This window comes from Cynocephalus volans, chromosome 1, assembly GCF_027409185.1.
Source record: "Cynocephalus volans isolate mCynVol1 chromosome 1, mCynVol1.pri, whole genome shotgun sequence".
Classification (NCBI taxonomy): Eukaryota; Metazoa; Chordata; class Mammalia; order Dermoptera; family Cynocephalidae; genus Cynocephalus; species Cynocephalus volans.
Window position 1 is genome coordinate 205711458 of NC_084460.1, and position 13929 is coordinate 205725386.

Sequence of the window (13929 nt, forward strand, 5' to 3'; positions counted from 1 at the left end):
CCTCCTTGTCTCAGCTCTGCCTCCTGGCCATGCTGGTAGGGACAAAATTCTTTAGACATTATCTGTATAGCTTCTGTTTGTCTTGGATTCCACATGGCCGCCCTGGATGCCATGTGGGTACTTGGGACACAGGACAGCTAAGGAAAGGGGATCTATGTCCAGTATTTCAAACGCCTTAATTAACATTGGTTGGTAAATTGCTTGCTTCCCAAGTTTTTCCACTGGAAGTTAGGGTTACTAAGAGTTAAAATTACACTTAACATACATAATTCAAACTGCTAGGTATGAAAAAACAATTCTATATACAGAGTGTTTAAGGAAAGCAGAGTTTTTGTTTTTTTTTCCGTGACCCCATCAGAAAACCACGTCTTTATTAAGCACCTACTATATACACAACATTTATGCTCAGGGAAATTCAGGAATACCATATGTGATACGAGCCCTGCCCTCTAGGCACTGTTAGTTTATTTATTTATTTATTTATTTTTAAATTTTATTTTCTCGATATACATTGTGGCTGATTATTGCTCCCCATCACCAAAACCTCCCTCCCTTCTCCCTCCCCCCCTCCCCCCCAACAATGTCCTTTCTGTTTGCTTGTCGTATCAACTTCAAGTAATTGTGGTTGTTATATCTTCTTCCCCGCCCCCCCCGGTTTTGTGTGTGTGTGTGTGTGTGTGTGTGTGTGTGTGTGTGTGTGAATTTATATATTAATTTTTAGCTCCCACCAATAAGTGAGAACATGTGGTATTTCTCTTTCTGTGCCTGACTTGTTTCACTTAATATAATTCTCTCGAAGTCCATCCATGTTGTGGCAAATGGCAGTATTTCATTCGTTTTTATAGCTGAGTAGTATTCCATTGTGTAGATGTACCACATTTTCCATATCAACTCATCTGATGATGGACATTTGGGCTGGTTCCAACTCTTGGCTATTGTAAAGAGTGCTGCGATGAACATTGGGGAACAGGTATACCTTCGACTTGATGATTTCCATTCCTCTGGGTATATTCCCAACAGTCGGATAGCTGGGTCGTATGGTAGATCTACCTGCAATTGTTTGAGGAACCTCCATACCATTTTCCATAGAGGCTGCACCATTTTGCAGTCCCACCAACAATGTATGAGAGTTCCTTTTTCTCCGCAACCTCGCCAGCATTTATCGTTCAGAGTCTTTTGGATTTTAGCCATCCTAACTGGGGTTAGGTGGTATCTCAGTGTGGTTTTGATTTGCATTTCCCGGATGCTGAGTGATGTTGAGCATTTTTTCATATGTCTGTTGGCCATTTGTATATCTTCCTTAGAGAAATGCCTGCTTAGCTCTTTTGCCCATTTTTTAATTGGGTTGCTTGTTTTCTTCTTGTAAAGTTGTTTGAGTTCCTTATATATTCTGGATATTAATCCTTTGTCAGATGTATATTTTGCAAATATTTTCTCCCACTCTGTTGGTTGTCTTTTAACTCTGTTAATTGTTTCTTTTGCTGTGCAGAAGCTTTTTAGTTTGATATAATCCCATTTGTTTATTTTTCCTTTGGTTGCCCGTGCTTTTGGGGTCGTGTTCATGAAGTCTGTGCCCAGTCCTATTTCCTGAAGTGTTTCTCCTATGTTTTCTTTAAGAAGTTTTATTGTTTCAGGGTGTATATTTAAATCCTTAATCCATTTTGAGTTGATTTTAGTATACGGTGAGAGGTATGGATCTAGTTTCATTCTCCTGCATATGGATATCCAGTTATCCCAGCACCATTTGCTGAAGAGGCAGTCCCTTCCCCAGTGAATAGGCTTGGTGCCTTTGTCAAAGATCAGATAGCAGTAAGTGTGTGGGTTGATTTCTGGATTCTCTATTCTATTCCATTGGTCAGTGTGTCTGTTTTTATGCCAGAACCATACTGTTTTGGTTATTATAGCTTTGTAGTATAGCTTAAAGTCAGGTAGTGTTATGCCTCCAGCTTTATTTTTTTTTTGCTCAGCATTGCTTTGGCTATGCGTGGTCTTTTATTGTTCCATATAAATAACTGGATAGTTTTTTCCATTTCTGAGAAAAATGTCTTTGGAATTTTGATGGGGATTGCATTGAATTTGTATATCACTTTGGGTAGTATGGACATTTTCACTATGTTGATTCTTCCATTCCAAGAGCATGGAATATCTTTCCATCTTCTTGTATCCTCTCTAATTTCTCTCAGCAGTGGTTTGTAGTTCTCATTATAGAGATTTTTCACCTCCTTGGTTAACTCAATTCCTAAGTATTTTATTTTTTTGGTGGCTATTGTAAAGGGCAGGCTTTCTTGATTTCTCTTTCTGCATGTTCACTATCGGAGAAAAGAAATGCTACTGATTTTTGTGTGTTGATTTTGTATCCTGCTACTGTGCTGAAATCATTTATCAATTCCAACAGTTTTTTTGTAGAGGTTTTAGGCTGTTCGATATATAGGATCATGTCATCTGCAAACAGGGACAGTTTGACTTCATCTTTTCCAATCTGGATGCCCTTTATTTCCTTCTCTTCTCTGATTGCTCTGGTTAGTACTTCCAACACTATGTTGAATAGGAGTGTTGAGAGTGGCATCCTTGCTAGTTCCTGTTCTTAAAGGAAAAGCTTTCAGCTTTTCCCCATTCAGGATGATATTGGCAGTGGGTTTGGCATATATGGCTTTAATTACATTGAGATACTTTCCCTCTATACCTAACTTATAGAGGGTCTTTGTCAAGAATGAGTGCTGAACTTTATCAAATGCTTTTTCAGCATCTATAGAGATGATCATATGGTCCTTGTGTTTGAGTTTATTAATATGGTGTATCACATTTATTGATTTGCGTATGTTGAACCAACCTTGCATCCCTGGGATGAATCCCACGTGAGCGTGATGAATAATTTTCCGTATGTGTTGCTGTATTCTGTTTGCTAGTATTTTAGTGAGGATTTTTGCATCTCTATTCATCAAGGATATCGGCCTGTAGTTTTCTTTTTTGGTTACATCTTTACCTGGTTTTGGTATCAGGATGATGTTTGCTTCATAGAATGAGTTTGGGAGATTTGCGTCCGTTTCAATCTTTTGGAATAGTTTGTAAAGAATCGGTGTCAATTCCTCTTTGAATGTTTGGTAAAATTCTGCTGTGAATCCATCTGGTCCTGGGCTTTTCTTTGTTGGGAGCCTTCTGATAACAGCTTCAATCTCCTTTATTGTTATTGGTCTGTTCAAATTTTCTACGTCGTCACGGTTCAGTTTTGGGAGCTTGTGTGTGTCCAGAAATTTATCCATTTCCTCCAGATTTTCAAATTTGTTGGCGTATAGTTGTTTATAGTAGTCTCGAATGATTCCTTGTATTTCAGATGAATCAGTTGTAATATCGCCTTTTTCATTTCTAATTTTTGTTATTTGAGTCTTCTCTCTTCTTTTTTTTGTTAGCCATGCTAATGGTTTGTCAATTTTATTTATCTTTTCAAAAAACCAACTTTTTGATTCGTTGATCTTTTAAATTGTCTTTTGGTTTTCAATTTCATTCAGTTCTGCTCTGATCTTAATGATTTCTTTCCGTCTGCTAACTTTAGGTTTGGATTGTTCTTGTTTTTCTAGTTCTTTAAGGTGAAGTGTTAGGTTGTTCACTTGCCATCTTTCCATTCTTCTGAAGTGAGTGTTTAGTGCAAAAAATTTCCCCCTCAATACTGCTTTTGCAGTATCCCACAGGTTTTGGTATGATGTATCATTGTTTTCATTAGTTTCAAGAAATTTTTTGATTTCCTGCTTGATTTCTTCTTGGACCCATATGTCATTAAGTAGAATGCTGTTTAATTTCCATGTGTTTGTATAGTTTCCAGAGTTTCGTTTGTTATTAATTTCTAGTTTTAATCCATTGTGGTCTGAGAAGATACATGGGATAATTCCAATTTTTTTGAATTTATTGAGACTTGATTTGTGACCTAATATGTGATCTATCCTTGAGAATGATCCATGTGCTGATGAGAAGAATGAATATTCTGAGGTTGTTGGGTGGAATGTTCTGTAGATATCTGCCAATTCCAATTGGTCTAGAGTCTTGTTTAGATCTTGTGTTTCTCTACTGATTCTTTGCCTAGATGATCTGTCTAATATTGACAGTGGGGTGTTCAGGTCCCCTGCTATTATGGTATTAGTGTCTATTTCCTTCTTTAGGTCTAACAGCGTTTGTTTTATAAATCTGGCTGCTCCAACATTGGGTGCATACATATTTATGATTGTTATGTCTTCTTGATGGATCAGTCCTTTTATCATTAAGTAGTGTCCCTCATTGTCTCTTTCTATGGTTTTTAGTTTAAAGTCTATTTTGTCAGATATAAAAATAGCCACTCCAGCTCGTTTTTCTTTTTTGTTTGCATGGTAAATCTTTTTCCATCCTTTCACTCTTAGTCTGTGTGAATCTTTATGGGTGAGGTGGGTCTCTTGTAGGCAGCATATAGTTGGGTCCTCCTTTTTGATCCAGTCAGCCAGTCCGTGTCTTTTGATTGGGGAATTTAAGCCTTTTACATTAAGAGTTGTTATTGAAAGATGTTGATTTATTCCTAGCATTTTGTTGGTTGTTTGGTTGTCTTAGGTGTCTTTTGTTCCTTGCTTTCTGATTTACTGTTTGGTTTCTGTGTTTGTTGGTTCCTTAGGTTGTAGATAGCGTTTTTGTTTGCTTGTTTTCTCTTCATGAATGCCATTTTTATTGTACTAGTGGGTATTGATTTTTCTTGGGTTTTTATGGCAGTGGTAGTTATTTTTCAGGAACCAAACCCAGTACTCCCTTGAGGATTTCTTGTAAGGGTGGTCGTGTGGTAGTGAACTCCCACAGTTTTTGTTTGTCTGAGAAATATACTATTTGCCCTTCATTTCGGAAGGATAGCCTTGCAGGGTAGAGTATTCTTGGCTGGCAATCTTTGTCTTTTAGTATTTTGAATATATCATCCCATTCCTTTCTAGCTTTTAGGGTTTGTGATGAAAAGTCTGATGTTAGCCTGATTGGGGCTCCCTTATAAGTGATTTGACGCTTCTCTCTTGCAGCTTTTAAGATTCTCTCTTTGTCTCTGAGTTTTGCCAATTTGACTATGACATGTCTTGGAGAAGGCCTTTTTGGGTTGAATACATTTGGAGATCGTTGAGCTTCCTGGATCTGAAGATCTGTGACTTTTCCTATACCTGGGAAGTTTTCTGCCACTATTTTGTTGAATATGTTTTCAATGGAATCTCCATTTTCCTCCCCTTCTGGAATACCCATGACTCGGATATTTGAGCGCTTAAGGTTGTCTGATATCTCTCTCAGATTTTCTTCCATGTCCTTGATTCTTTTTTCTTTCTTTTTGTCTGCTTGTGTTATTTCAAACAGCCCATCTTCAAGTTCAGAGGTTCTCTCTTCAACTTCGACAGGCCTGCTGGTTAAACTCTCCGTTGTGTTTTTTATTTCGCTGAATAACTTCTTCAGTTCAGCAAGTTCTGCTACATTTTTTTTTCAGGACATTGATTTCCTTGTACATTTCCTCTTTCAGATCCTGTATACTTTTCCTCATTTCATCATGATGTCTAGCTGAGTTTTCTTGTATCTCATTCAGTTTCCTTAGAATTATCACTTGAAATTCCTTGTCAGTCATTTCAAGGGCTTCTTGTTCTATAGGATCTAGAGTTTGAGATTTATTAACTTTTGGTGGTGTACTTTCTTGATTTTTTGTATTTCTGGTATCTTTTTTTTGGTGTTTATTCATTGTGGCAGGTGGTTTCACAGTCCACCGGTTTGAGACTAATGAATAACTAGGATGTTGCTGTGGTTGCCAATTTCGTATGGCTACCTCCGTGGCTGCTCAGTTGGCCTCTAGTGCCTTGTGTGTGTTGTTGCCTCGGGTCTTGGGCTTCTCCGGGGAGCCACCTTTCTGGTCAGCTTGGACTCTGCTGGGCTGGTGGATCACGTACCACAGGGTGTGTGATCACTGTTGAGCTTTCACTTCCTGTGTAGGACTTCTCCCTGTTCCGTGTGCTCTGGCCCAGGCTGTTGGATCGTGCAGTGGCGACCCCACAGGGTGTGTGGTTTCTGTCGAGTCTCCGCCTCCCTGGCCGCACGTCTCCCCACTCTGTGCACACTGTGCTGGGCTGGGGTGTGTCTTCTGCAACCCTGTTCTATCAGCTGGGCCTTCAAGACCCTGCTCGGCACCGCCTCGCCCAGGAAGTCTACCAGGTTTCTGCTAGGCACAGACGGCCGGTCGCTCTGGGTGCCTTTGTAGCACTGTGTAGATCTTTCTCGGGACTTGTTCACCTTTGTATCCCCCCGGTATTAACCGAGTCTAGCGCCCGCCTGCAGCCAGCTCTCTGGCAGGTTCAAGCAGACCGGGGAACTCTCCTACCACACTATTCCCAACCAGAAATTGGTTCGGCTTTTTTTCCGAACTGGTGGCCGCAGAGATGGTATCTGCCTCCCAGTAACAGGAAGTTTACCAGGGGGCTGGAGTCCAGGGTGCGGTGGAGTGACAGTCGGCCCGCCCATACTTCCTTGCCCTCCCAACACTGGCCGGGGACGCCCCACACCACCAACCCGCCAGAGAACCGCGGAGGGAGTGGGAGGGGAGGCCGGCCCGCAGGCTCTGGAAAACCCTGCGCCGGGCCAAGCAAGTCAAGCAGAGTTTTTAAAAAGTAAAATGTTTTTGGTAAAAAAAAAAAAAAAAAAAAAAGATTATAATAAAACATAAAGATGTGATGTGGTTTTTGTTAAAAGATATTGAAAGAAAGTGAGCTGAAATGCCGGGTACTGATGAAGCTTTACTAAGGCAAAAGAATCTGCCAGGCTGCACTCAAAGTGGAGGACAGCACCAGGTGTGGTGGTGAGAGAGCTTATATAGGGCACCAAGGGCTGGCTGATACAATCAAGGAGGGGCATTATGCTAATGTGGAAGCTATGTGATCAGGGTGGAGAACTGCGCCCTTGCAGAAGCAAAAGTGTTTCTGTTTCTTAGAAATCATGAGGTTTCTCATAAAGGGAAGGGGGACAGATTAGGGCCATTTTGTGCTTGGCCTTGCCTAAAATGGCACTGGTTATGTTCAGAATCTATCATTCCTGCCTTTTAAGTATAGGGAGAAGGGAAAATGGGTGAAGGTCTCATTCTTCTGAAGCTATTTCCTGCTGGAGATGGGCGAAGATGTGAAAAAATGAAAGATTTAGGTAAGTGGGTAAAACAATTAGGTGGCAGGATATTCAGGGCAGTGGTTGTTGATTCCAAGGGATTGATATCCTCCTTGCAGGAACAATTTGGCAACATTTTGGTTGGTGAAAGCCTGCGTATGTTCCTGCAAAAAATTAGAGAAACACCAAAAGAGACAGGGACCAAAGGGTAGGATGAGTCCCAGCACAGTTAGGGGTCCTGGTAGGGGCATACACCAGGATATCCAAGGGTTCAGTGACTCGAGCCACCCACAAGGTGTTTTTGTGTTTTGTAACCCATTGCGTCAGCCATCAATGCTTGCCTTTAAATGGTTTAAGTTGTTTAGGATCACCCCAGACTCATTTACGTAATAACAGCATTCCTCCCCCAAGAAGAGGTAGATGGCTCCCTGTACAGAGGTTAAGGGCCCAACAGTTCTGTAAAGCAACTGTTACAAGTGAGGTGACTTGTCACTGGAGGGAGGAAATGCTATCTATACTTAGTTCTTCTGAGAGTTTTTGATAGAATTGAGAGGCAGTAGCAAGGCCGGCTATGCCAGTCCCACTTGCAGGAAGGATCCCTGTCCCAATTAAAAAGGTACAATTAGTGCCCTATGGGAGTGGCGGCATTTCCTGAGAGGGGAGGCCAAAGTTAGTCCCGGTCCCATCTCCATCCCTCCATCTGTCTGTATGAGCCAAACAAATATGTAAGAAATCTCACTGGGGGGCCGAGCCCATGGCGCACTCAGGCGAGAGTGCGGCGCTGCAAGCGCGGCGATGCTCCCGCCGCGGGTTCGGATCCTATATAGGAATGGCTGGTGCACTCACTGGCTGAGTGCTGGTCACGAAAAAGCCAAAAAAAAAAAAAAAAAAAGAAATGAAATCTCACTGGGGACAGGCAACAGGATAACATAGTCTTACAAAGGAAATATATTCTGGTTTTAGGGCATGGATGAGGAGGAGGTCAGTGAGTGGTAGCATTCGGTGTTAGTAAGGCAGAGTGTGTACAGGCCCCGCATAATGCTGACAGTCCCCACTGAGGTGAGATTAGAGGAAAGGGAAGAGACGTTTGTGGAATTGTTGTGGGCTACATCAACAGGGAGGGCAGTGACCACAAAAAGTTTCTCACAAAGTGGGAGACAGGTGAGTCACTCGGGGACCAGTCTGATTTGTTGAGGACTACATCGTCCCTGCAGACCTGGGATCTCCATGTTCCAGGTAAGGGGGAGCATTGAGATAGGAGGAAAAACATGGGAAGGATGTGAAAGGTTAGGGAGCCAAAAGAATTTAAAGGGTACATTGCCACAATGACATTGCTAAGAAGCATCCTACTGATAGGAGGTAAAGAAGTGCCAGGAGAAAGCTTCCTATAATGTTACGATCCTTTGGGGGGGGGCTGCTGCCAATCCTGTAGCAAGAACTAGAACAGGTAATGTAATAAAGGTCAGGGACACAAGGTGGCATATATTTATCATGTCTCATGATGGCAAACCCACGATAGGACATCGGGACCAGTCTTGGAGCAGCTCCTGTGTGAAGGACGTGAAGCAGGCCAGCAAGAGTGAGAGGATAATCACCAGGGGAAAGATCATCCTTCTTCTGGGATTGGGAGAAGAGTGGAAGTCCTGGAGATTTTCAGTTTTGTGGGTCATAAAACGGACAAAGTGTAAGGAGGTGTTGGGTTGGGGGTTGAGCAGAGGGACCCCTCTGGCTTGGTGTTAACAGATTCTTTGGGTAAAGTCTGAGGTGCTAGTTTTACCAAGGATAAATGATACCAAGAGGCCTTTCCTAGTACTTTTACTGCCATGGGGGTGGTGAGAAGTACTGTGTAAGGCTCTTCCCAACATGGCAAGAGAGGCTTTGGGATTTGGGTCTTAATATACACTTGCTGTCTTGGGCTCAGTTTAAAGTCTGAGGAGGTGGTGGGGAAAGGATGAGGTAATAGAAGATTGGCCTTTTCCCTAAGAAAGTCCCTAATGAGTGAAAGAGTAGGGAGATACTGGCCTAAAGGTGATGAGCTGGAAGGAAGAGGTATGAGAGTGAAAGGTCTACTGTACATAAGTTCGAAGGGGCTGAGGCCTGTGGGTTTGTGGGGGACAGCTCATAGGCGAGTGAGTGACTGGTAGGTAGGCCAAGATGTGGGATGATTTCTGAGGTGAGAGCATGTGTTAAAGAGGTCTATAGCCTCCATGCAATTGTGTTCTAAGGGTCATGAGTGTTTGTGGATGAGAGTGGCTGGATTTAAGGGAGGGCAAGGTTTAAAGCAGAACTGGGAATTTTCAATGGAAGTAAGGTGAATAAGTTGTAGGCAGGAAGGGGAGAGAATTGACTTGGCCTTATGGCTGAGAAGGTCTTGACTATTTGTAGTCCAAAAGTTAGTTTACAGCTTTCTCGTGCTAAAGGGCAGCTGCCGTCAAGGCCTGTAAAAAGGGACCCATCCCCAGGCGGTGGTGTCCAATTGTTTAGAGAGGTATGCAACCGGGGAGAAAATACCTCCTGCCTCTTGTCCCAAAAAACCCACTGCCAATCCTTGGGTTTCAGTGACATATAGGATAAAAGGATGAGATAGGTTTGGGAGGGATAGAGCTGGGGCTGCAAGGAAAGCGGCTTTTAATTGTTGGAAGGGAGAATGAGTGGGCTTTGTGGGATTTAAGGGAATGGCAGGATCCCCTTCGGCTGCCTCATAAAGTGGTTTTGCTAGCACGCCAAAGTTAGGAATCCATAGGCAAAGATACCCTGCAAACCCCAAGAAAGGATTTCACCCTTTGTGGTAGAAGTAGGGAGTTCAGAAATTAAACTCTTGCAATCCACCATTATTTCTCTGGTGTTGGGAATGAGGTGTACTCCCAAATAGATAACTGAAGGAAAAGAAATTTGGGCCTTGCTGGGGGACACTCAATATCCCCTGGAGGCCAGGAAATTAAGGAGAGCAACAGTGTGGGCCTATGAATCCTCATAGGAGGGGCTACAAAGGAGAAGGCTATCCACATATTGTATTAAAGTGCTAGAGGTTGGGAGAAGTTCAGATAAGTCTTGAGCTAAGGCCTGGCTGAAGAAGTGGGGGCTATCCCAAAATCCCTGGGGCAAAACTGTCCAAGTAAGTTGTTGGGAACAGTGCATGTCAGGATTAGTCCTGTACTGAATGGTATGAGCCATTAGGCTTTATAACTGGAAGGATGGGTGTATTAAAAATTTGGGTGTGAATTGGGTGTGATGTAGGGTGCAAGAAAGGGGTTGAGTGATCCATGGGTGGTATTCTGATCCCATGACCCCTACCATTGTGATAGAGAATGGGGTTGTTGGTCCTGCATATTCAGTAAGGGTAGAGTATGTGGCCCCTGTATTGATGACAAAAGAGATTGGCTTACCTGCTATGAGGCAAGTTACCCTGAGCTCACACGTGGTGATCTCCATGGAGGCCTCAGGCCCTGGGCATCGTCAATCCTTCTCCTGGGCAAAGCCAAGCAGCTCTGGTAGGGATGGCCATGAAGCTAAAGGCTGTGGGTTGGGGACTGGGCCACTCCCTCTCTGACAAGTGGAACAGTCAACCCCCCAGTGACCTGGCTGTTTGCAGTGAGGACAGGGCCCTGGAGGAAGCCTGGGGTTACAACAGACCCATGCCTGGTAGCCCAGCTGACCACATTTGAAGCAGTTCCCTGGGTGGCTTGCTCCTAGAGGCAGCTGGCTTTGGAGTACATGAGTCTCAGATGGCATTAGCCAGGAGCTGATATTTGGCATGATCTCTTTTGTAGCGGTATTTCTTCTCCTCCTCCTCCCTATTGTTAAAAATCTTGAAAGCTACACTGAGGAGGTCTCATTGGGTCATATTTGGACCATCCTCAAGTTTTTTTAGTTTTTTTTTTAATATCATGGGCTGATTGGGTAATGAAATGAGAGTGTAAGAGGGCCATACCTGCAGGGGAGTTTGGGTCTATATGTGTGTATTTATGTAAAGCCTCAGAGAGGCAGGTTAGGAATTCACTAGGATTTTCAGTGGATCTTTGTGTGATTTCTGTAAGCTTGTCATAATTGACTGACTTGTGAGTAGCCTTTCAGAGGCCATGAAGTAGGTGTGTGATCATGTTATCCCAGAGATCCTGGTCCATGTGGCCAGCCTGGTAGTCCCAATTTGGGTCTGTGTGAGACATGGCAATGGCTTCCACAGGCTGCCTATTATTTTGGGCATGTACCTTGTCTGCCTGTTGTTGGGCCATTAGCCAGACCTGCTCCCTGTCTTCATGGGATGGATATGTGTCTGAGTCAGACTGGAAAGATCCCAGTTGCTTTTCAATTTGGGAGAATTAGAAAGGGAAAGGGGATATGTACCCAGATAATTCCCTTCATCCCAGCCACTTCACAGAGGGGGATATAAAGGAGCTGTAGCTGAGGCGGGGTTGTTACCTGATGAAGAGGAAGAAGGAGAGGGGTTGGGTGGCTGAGAGCGAGCGTCTCAAAATCAGGTAGGGGAAGACAGGGAAAAGGTGAAGGCTGATGGATCAGAAGATTGACCCAAGTCCAGAGGGGAGGTTGGGCATGAACTAAGAGAATTTGAGACATAGAACAGTTTTGACAGAGAGAAGGATTGCAGTTGAAGATAGAAAAAAGGCTTGAACATAAGGAATCTCTCCAGCTTGCTGTTTCAGTGACAAAAGTTGTCTAGAAGAGTATCTAAATTGAGAGTGCCTTCTGGCCACTGGGATCCATTGTCTAGTTTGTACTTAGACCAAACCTGATTGTAAAAATAAGGCATTCAAGTTTTAATGTATCCCTAGAGGCTGAGAGATTGTTGACAGCCTAGAGGCATAGAACGTAGAGGAAATTGGACAGGAGACAGCCCAAAGGCATAGAGAGTGGAGGTTTGGATTGTAAGGATCCCATTTAGAGGGTGAGAAAGGAAACAGGCAGTCCTAGTAGAAGAAGAGTGCCAAAAAGGAGCATCCTCTTTGCTGTGCACCTTCTTTTCAAGAGAAAAGCCACTGACCGGCTAGAGGAGCATCCTCCAATAGCTGGGGAGCACAAGAGGGGTTCCCTCAGCCAGGTGCCTGGGCTTCAAGAAGTAGTGAGAGAGAGTGAGTTGGGGGAACCCGTGACAAGAGAGGAATGACCCACTGACTCACCCTGAATTGAGGCTGATGTTGGATGCATTGGTCTGAAATGGCAAAAGGAGAGAGTCCTAGAGGTATCCGGTTCAGCAGGTCCAGGAAGGGTGGCTGAGGGCCAATCAACCCAAGAGAGGGGATCATCCAAGAATATTGGCTAGAACCCTTCCCGGGTTTCGGCACCAAAATGAAAGAAAGTGAGCCAAAATGCCGGGTACTGGTCAAGCATTATTAAAGCAAAAGAATCTGCTGGGCTGCACTCAAAGTGGAGGGCAGCCCCAGGTGTGGGGGTGAGAGAGCATATATAGGGCACCAAGGGCTGACTGATACAATCAAGGAGGGGCATTATGCTAATGTGGAAGCTATGCAGCCAGGGTGGAGAACTGCGCCCTTGCGGAAGCAAAAGGGTTTCTGTTTCTCAGAAATCATGAGATTTCTCATAAAGGGAAGGCGGAAGAGGTTGGGGCCATTTTGTGCTTGGCCTTGCCTAAAATGGCACTGGTTATGTTCACACCTATCAGATATTAGTCTAGTTTAAAAGGTATTTAAAAGTTATTTAAAGTTAAAAAATGGAAATGTTATAGACATAACTAAATATAATTTTTAAAAACTGTAAGAGGTTATAAAAGGTTTATAACCATTTCATCTTATGTGGTCAAAACAGACTAAAATTAGATAGATTTGTTTAAGGTTTTATTAAAACTGGCTTTAGTATTAGTAGTATTCTGGTACAAAAGTAAAATTCGGTTTTCTCTTTTAGATAAGATTTTCATGTAGTATTGATAAAATATAGTAAAAGATTTGTGTTCACTTTTTGAGTAAACTGCAAAGAAAAAAGGGGAGAGAATGAGAAAATGATTGTGTCTTTATTAGGTCTTTTGATTTACTTTTAAAAAATGAGTTAATGATTTAAGGCTTTCAAAATATGTAACTTTATATCTGTATAAATCTGTTAACATATACTCTAAAATTGTGTGAAATTCATAAAATTCTGACATGTCTTGGTATATCTTATCAGTCATAATTATAGCTATTATGTAAAATTGTTGTAGCCCATGGAAATAACCTAATTTCTTTGTCAATTGCATCTTGATTATCCACAGTAAATTGCTTTATCTTGATGCCTTTCTTTCTAAAAGCTCTTTGCAAATCCTAAAATCTGTCTTCAAAGAGGTTCATGGAAAGGATAAAAAGACTCTTAACAGGTATTCTAAAACACAAACCTCTACTGACGACTTTGAGATTATCCAATAGAACTCAAAGACAAAAAAAAAAAAAAAAAAAACCCTCCAGAACGCTAAAGAAAAAAACTGTACTCATAAAATTGCTAACGTAACATCAAAAAGAACAAGAATTAATTACATGGTACTGAACTAAAAAAGGACTAAAATGATTTTTTTTTTTTTTTTGGACTTTTTGTTTGAAATGCTGCTGATTCTTTTTACATTTTGTTTTCCAGCTTTAAGAAAATTTTTTTCTCTTTTTGGGCTACTTATAGTTTTACAACCACTAGGTAAAGTATACTTTTGTGAGCAAAAATAATTGAAACATTTACTTTTTTCGCTACTTGATTCTTCCAAGATCCTGAAAATATTCTTGAATATTCTTATTTTATGACAATGTAGTTATTTTCATGAGTTCAACAAGAATCTGTTCTTCTTGTAACAGGACACAATTGGAAACACTGGTTATT